At 37.0% G+C, this 6,883-nt stretch overlaps 1 long non-coding RNA gene across 1 annotated transcript; it reads left to right on the top strand.

Moving 5' to 3' along the window:
* Window positions 1-570: 570 nt before the first annotated feature.
* LOC124156316 lies at window positions 571-3,594 on the top strand. The gene is made up of 2 exons (XR_006864300.1): window positions 571-693; window positions 2,435-3,594. It is a non-coding gene; the product is annotated as an uncharacterized LOC124156316 (long non-coding RNA).
* Window positions 3,595-6,883: the final 3,289 nt, after the last annotated feature.

Here is a 6,883-nt window from a genome sequence, read left to right as displayed (position 1 = left end):
AATAAGTTGAGATACTTTTATCTATATAGTACTATATTTTTTCAGCCTCTAATGCTGAATTAAATGGTGGAATTCCACTTTTTGTAATTGTTTCTTTAGACGATCAAGTTTCAACACGCAGTCTTTACAAAAATGACTGACTACATATTAAAATGTTCACTATTTCCATCTTGGCTATGTTTTGACTTAAAACTTATTGGATATAAAAACTATGCGGTGAATGTTGAATTAAAATATTTATATTTCTCTGTGGATAAATATCCTATCGGCGTCTTTTGGATCGAGCAATATAATTTTTTTGATTTTATCCTACGAAAGATTACGTCAAGTAAAAAGTGGATGAGTATTTTTTGAAATAAATTCTTGGGTCAATTATTTTGGGAGTTTAATAAAGTATTAAAGACCTCTAGAAATGATAGCGACGGTCTATTTCTCTGAGCTCAGCGGATACCTTCTTTGAACTACCGCGAAAACAGGACCATGCGCCTTTGCGACGAGTACCCCGAATCGCGCAAGCGCAGTCTCCTTTTAGCTTTCCCGCCCCTTGGCCCCTTCGACCTTGAAGCCAATTCCAAAAGTCCATTCCAGTCCATTCCGGAAACCACGTTCTCCAAGCCACGCCGCCGTCCTGTGTTGCTGTCTCAACGTGGCCACGTGTGAAAATTTGAGCTGGGAAGATTTGAAGAATCATAGGTACGTATCTATACACATCCTCTTAGTTGAAGAACTTGATCTATTTACTTATATTTGTTTAATTTATTTGTACATTTCGCACTGCTTTTCCCTTCATTGTTTGCAATTTAACCCATGGCTAATCACTTCTGTTTTAAAGGCATGGAATTAGTCGTTATGGCATTTATGTCTCACTATTATGAATAACATTTTATGGAATTTTACTGCTTTAGCGCTGGATGTTATTTTATTTTCTTATTATTGAGCAGTTATTGCTACATTTTGCATTGCCAGCAACGCACGGAATGTACGCCTACTTCCATGGCTATATCTTCTTAAGTTTGCTGGTAGATTGAATCGCTCGTGCTTATATCCTCCTCCATTGCTTTATTTTGTAGTGTGGCAGGGTGGAACAAGTACGGGACAAGGTTTTTTTTCTGATAATGTTTCCACGCGTACACGAAGTACACGTATGTACATCGGAGGAATTACTTCCAAGTTTGTTTCGAAGGCAATATGTACATACGAAGTCATTTGAAAAGAGCAAACCGTTAACCGGTTGCTTGTATTTTTCAAATATTACTTTTTGTGACTATTGGTTGATTAAAACCACGTGTTATTACCCAGTTAAGAGTGTCTCCAGTTGAGTGTTAATAAAGGTACCATGGTTCCTATCAATCTCCTTGTAAGTGTGGTTACACAGTTCATTAAACCGTACGACGTCACGTGTAAATATGAACACGTCAGAAAATATTTTATAATTTGGTCCTTGCATTCTTACGTTATGTTCAGATTCACTAAAATCTTACATGCATTCACTCAATAAATCGTGTGTGACTTCTCCCGGTAACAAGTGTAGTAGAATATACATAATGAAACATGCTAACAAGCCCGCTTGCTTCCCGCTCGATGGGTCTTATTCGGTGGTTAAAACTGAATACACTAGGAGTATCAGGATGACCCAAGTTTATAGTTTAATATAATTTGAGTAGAATCTGTTACAAAGAAATTTATACTTGCCTAATTTTTCCTCATAGAATTGAGTGTGAAAGCCTGTTTACCCAGTACATTAGCTCGTACAGGTTTCATGACGTAACGTTTGAATGCAAGAATAAATGCCAATGTGCACCTTGAAACCACGTAACTTGTAGGAATGCATAACGTAATTAAGAATCTGTACTAATTTGATTCACGCATTAGTACATGTTCCCTTCCGGTCTGCAAAAATCGTTCATGCAACCAGACTCACACTGTATATTAACTCATAAGCAGTAGTGGATCCAGGATGGCTCTTAGGGGGCTCTGCTCTCCTGTATATTGTAGACATTTGATCAAAATTGTCATTTTATCTAGTTAAATTGGTTACTAAAGGGGGGCTGTAGCACCCCCGAGCCTCTCTGGATCTGCCACTGCTCGTGCATTTTAATATATGGTGTTTAATAGGCCCTAAGTTCGTTATCATCTCAATTTATTAGAATGCCTTTTCAAAACAGTTGAATGAGGATTGACAATAAATGGTGTTGTTAATAATTTTCTCGTATTGTGGGGTTGCAGTTTTAATTTTTTAGCTTCCCCCCTCTATGCAAAATGTTGCTGTGCAAAGCATAGTTGTCTTATTTGTTTTATAAGTGAATGTAGTTCTGCTCAGGGGATGATAGTGTTTTATCATAGCCAAATAGGCTTTAAATGTTGACCTTATCTACTTGTGTATCATATTTGTTTTTAAATTATGATCATGCATCAATTTTTTGTTACTTTTCAGGTTTTGAAGAATTCTCCCGTGAAGGTGAAGTCCACGGTAGTGAATGAAAGGTGAAAGGGATAAGAGATTGCATTAATTGTTATAAAAGGTTTGCCTTAACAAAGGTTGCTTGGAATATTATCATATCCACCATTTTTTATCTCGGATGCTAAGCATTGACTAAGTAATTTCCTTATTAATGGATTTGTTGCCATCTCAGGAGTAGCTTCTTCTGTAGTGACATAGGTCGAGTGAAGCTGCTGGGGCTGTGCCCAAGGGCGTGAAGGTCAGGTAAATGAGAAAGGGCTAAACATTTATGAATTATAGAAAGCAACCCAATACTCTGGGTTAACTTCAGTAATTGATCTGCATGTACTATAAAGGGGTAGTAAATAAAGTTACATGATGCTTATTTCAGTAGTAATTTTGTCCACATGCTGATTTGCTCAGAGGTCCAAGTCTTGATTTTCCAGTAACCCTCCACCGTATTCAGTATCCTTTATGAATCTTCTATAATAATGCAGTCTACAGTGAGTAGTATAGGTGTAAAGTGTTGATCAGGTGAGGTGGGGATGGTAGATATCCCAGTCTTTTTACAGTTTAGCACTCAGGATCCAGCACCTACGACACTTTTGGGTGTTCTGCTATTTTTTAAAGGGCATTCAATTAGAGTAGCTTGAGACCCTCTGTTAATGGCAGTCATAATTTTAATGGTGTTACTGAATTTAAGGTTATGATCTCATTTAGTTGATCTTACACTGTAGTGATGACATTTTATGCATTCATGAATTTTTATTTACAAAAATAGGGCTATCTATTTTATCTCCAGGCTTTGGTTTAGCTTTGGGCCATGTATAAGAGGTTTTTGGGTATTTTCATTAATATTTAAAATTTCAGATATTGAAGTATATTTTTTGGCCTGTTTTATGAAGAAAATTAATTTTCTACAAGTAGTTGTTACCAAGTACGTCACAAAAAACAAAAATCGTATAATTTCTGATGCATCCTCTGATTATGCATAACTTCAAATAAGTGTGTATACTTTTTCTGTAAGTAAGAGTTGTTAATGCTCATTGGTTCAGAGACTGTTTGCAATCCATAATGTTCCAATTATTCAAATGAAATTTTTGTAATTTATGTACAACTTATTTTTGAGTTAATAAAGAAATATTGCCATCATATGTTTTTTTTTCCTTTTGTTGACACTATCGACACTAGTCTTGTTCCAATTTTAAATTCTTATACCTTTACTTCAATTTTGTAAAGTATTCGACCTTTCTTAGTGATGTATGGTTTGAGGGAAGTGTTCATCCTGATTAGATACTAAGGGGCTCTACTATACTAGGAGATATAGTATCAATTCCTTGAACAGTCAGTACTGCTTTATTTCAGTTACTTTGCTTTCTATAGATTTCTGATTTGTTTAAATGACTTGATTCAATGTGTGAACTAAATATTCATTGAAGTTCTCGATTTTCTTATTTCTTAGTGTAGCTTGGGAAAACTTAATTTTTGGCGAGGAAAACCTCCTGTGAACTCTTGGTGTTTTTCTGGTGGTGAATTTCTTGGTGCCTTTAGCCTTCTACAACTTGTGGATATTGTGGGATGTCTTGGCTTTACAGTTATGAGAAATTTACTCCCTCCAATTAATCCTAGTGCAAGATAGTGACACTGTACAGGGTGTGTTCCAAAAGTTATGCCATTGAATTTACTGTGCCACTCTAATTGGTTGGAGTGGTATCAAACCACTTAGAGTTGGTGGGGTCAATGCCTAGCTTCACGAAGAAACCAGTTTTTGCTCTCAAAGCTGTGGAAACGGAAGGGTGTATGTTATCATAAAACCTTGTGTGCCAACAGTGTCGTGGAAAAAAGGTATGTACAACTGAGCATTGTTTTATTCTAAACTGAAAATAAATCTCTTGAGGCAGCGAACAAAATTAGTCAGGCTCATGGGGAATGTGCTCTGTCCTACCCTTAAGTTTTGAGCTAGTTGAAGACATTTCAGAGGGGCCAGGAAGAGGTAAATCCCTTAAATAGCGAGAATAAGCATATCAAAAATGAAATTGTGTGCATTTAAGGTTTAGACTATGAAAGAGTGGTCTGTAGGGAATTTATTTCTCAAGGAAAGAAAGTTAATGCTGCTTATTACATGTAAATGCTGGAAAGACTCGAGAGAAAGGGCATCTCTGCTATCTGGATACTCCATCTTGACAAATTGCCTTGCTATAATGCTCTACTCTATAGAGTTCCTTGCTAAACACTTGATTCAAACTCTGCCCTAACCGTCTGTTACATTGAAGTTGCTCCTGCACACTTTTTCCTGTTACCTCAGATGATGAGGCAGCCCTGAAATTAACCCATTTTTCGTCCTTAGGATCAGCTGTGACGACGATCTTGCGAGAGCTCCCCGAAGAAGCCTGCGTCCTGGAAATGGTAGTCGCCAAAAAATATGCAGATGGGATGTACTTAGCAGAATGTAAAATGTTTGTGCAAGTGTGTTCAATATGATTCTTTCTAAAAAATAATTGCAATATTGATGGAACACACCCTGCAGTTAAGAATGAAAGGCCACATTTCCTCCATATGCTGTTAGAAGGGTGTTACTGGCAGCATTGTGTCAACAATTTTGTTTCCATCTTAGAAATTTTGCTTGCCCTCCTTTAATTTGAATGATACCTAGTAATCATGCAGCTTAGGTGAATGGAATTGCATGAGTGTAGGGTGCATTTGGAAGGACCAGCTAGTTCTATGATCGGAGTAGAGTAGAATTTGTGGGAATTCTATTCCTATGATGAAATGTTATGGTTATTCTGCCTTTCGTGTGCCCACTTGCCACTCGGTTCCTAACTCGCACCATCACCCTTGGGTATCCGCAGGACATAGCTTCCTTGAGGACATCAGAGCTGGCAGCATCATTTTTAAAAAATGTTTCATGTATTGAGTTACAGAAAATGAAGTAGTGATGCAAGTTGATGAATCTTGTGTCTCAGACCTGATTTGTTCAGCGAGCATGTTGATTGCTTACTTTGAGGACCATTTGGTGGACTGCTGCATTTTTTGATTTTTTAAAAGATGTACTTAATTTACTTAGTATCCAATAAAATGTCACTAGCTTAGTGATCATGATTCTTTATGATTCTTGATTTGCTGAGCCATCCTATTATGAATCTACTTTCCTCATGCGTTAGTTACCATGACCTTATTCAAGTAAAATGCTATGCTCAACCACTTGCGGTTGGTTCACATTCCTATTTAATTTATTCACCAGCCATTATTGTGTTTCATTGTGGGTAAGTCACTTTCAGATGAGAAAGAAATCTCATTTGGTTGAAGTCGCATACAATAAATAGTTCAGCAGTTTTATGTGTTTGAAAAGTTGTTGCATCTGCCAAACCACTAAATATTAAATATAGACCTTAACTAATGTGTAACGTTTGATTCACTGAAATGTCTGTAACTAAATTCTTTCAGCTCTTCTCCATTTCACAACTCCTCTTCCTGATTTAGAAAGTGGCATGATAGTGTGAGTTTGGCATAAGACTTGCCTACCAGTTTTTGCTAAACTAGTAGAGCAACGTCTTTGAATGGATAACATTTCAATGGGTACCTCAAACTTCTGATTTTGGAAGTACATAGGGGAATGCCATGGCTGAATTAATTATGTATGTACTTCCATTCCATTACTATTTTTTTGTCCGACGGGTTTTGAGATTATGGTAGGACCTTCTTAATAACATTGAAGGCGATGGGACAAATAAGAAATGCTGTGGAATATTTAGATACTTGCAGTCTTTCGTAAGTGTTTAATTAAATTATATAAGTGATTCAACAACTATATAGATAGATTATTATACGAGGCTTATTTCATTTGCCAGCAAGGGTTTATGGATTGGTGGATGTAAGGGAAGGGGGGCACAGGGGCAATTGCTCCCCCTAGATGCTTAAAAATCTGCAAATTTTTTCATTACGTTTGTTTTGTTTTGTGTACCATGGAGCCTCAATCATATAATGTCATGTATAACTTTCATGTAAAAATTAAAGAGAATACGTTGTGCAATAATTGTTTTATCTTGTTTTTAATCTCAAGTATGAAAAGTTCATTTGTGAAATCCTTATGCCCCCTCCAAAACTAACCTGGATGTGACTCGGGGCTGTGGCCGGAGGAAATGTTGGTAGGTTTGGTGATGCCCAACCTGGACAACTTGATTTGGGTCTGATGAGTTGGTTTCACAGTCATAGGGTTTCTTGAATCCACTCTTCACAATCAAAACTTCTCACAGATGCGAAGGGCTTTTACACCTCGTAGCCAAAACTGTTGAGTCTCTCCTCTTGTTTGCATTTTAAAATTGTGTTCATTATACTCCCCCCACCCCCTAGTAAGTTATACCTGTTGCCCGACCCAATAAACTGTCTATCCCCCCTGGCCAATAATCCTGGCTACCACTCTAAAGTGGCTTTATGAATAAATAT

This window comes from Ischnura elegans, chromosome 3 (genome assembly GCF_921293095.1).
Source record: "Ischnura elegans chromosome 3, ioIscEleg1.1, whole genome shotgun sequence".
NCBI lineage: Eukaryota > Metazoa > Arthropoda > Insecta > Odonata > Coenagrionidae > Ischnura > Ischnura elegans.
Note: the sequence above shows the minus strand (reverse complement) of the source record. Positions and strands in the feature narration are given on the sequence as shown.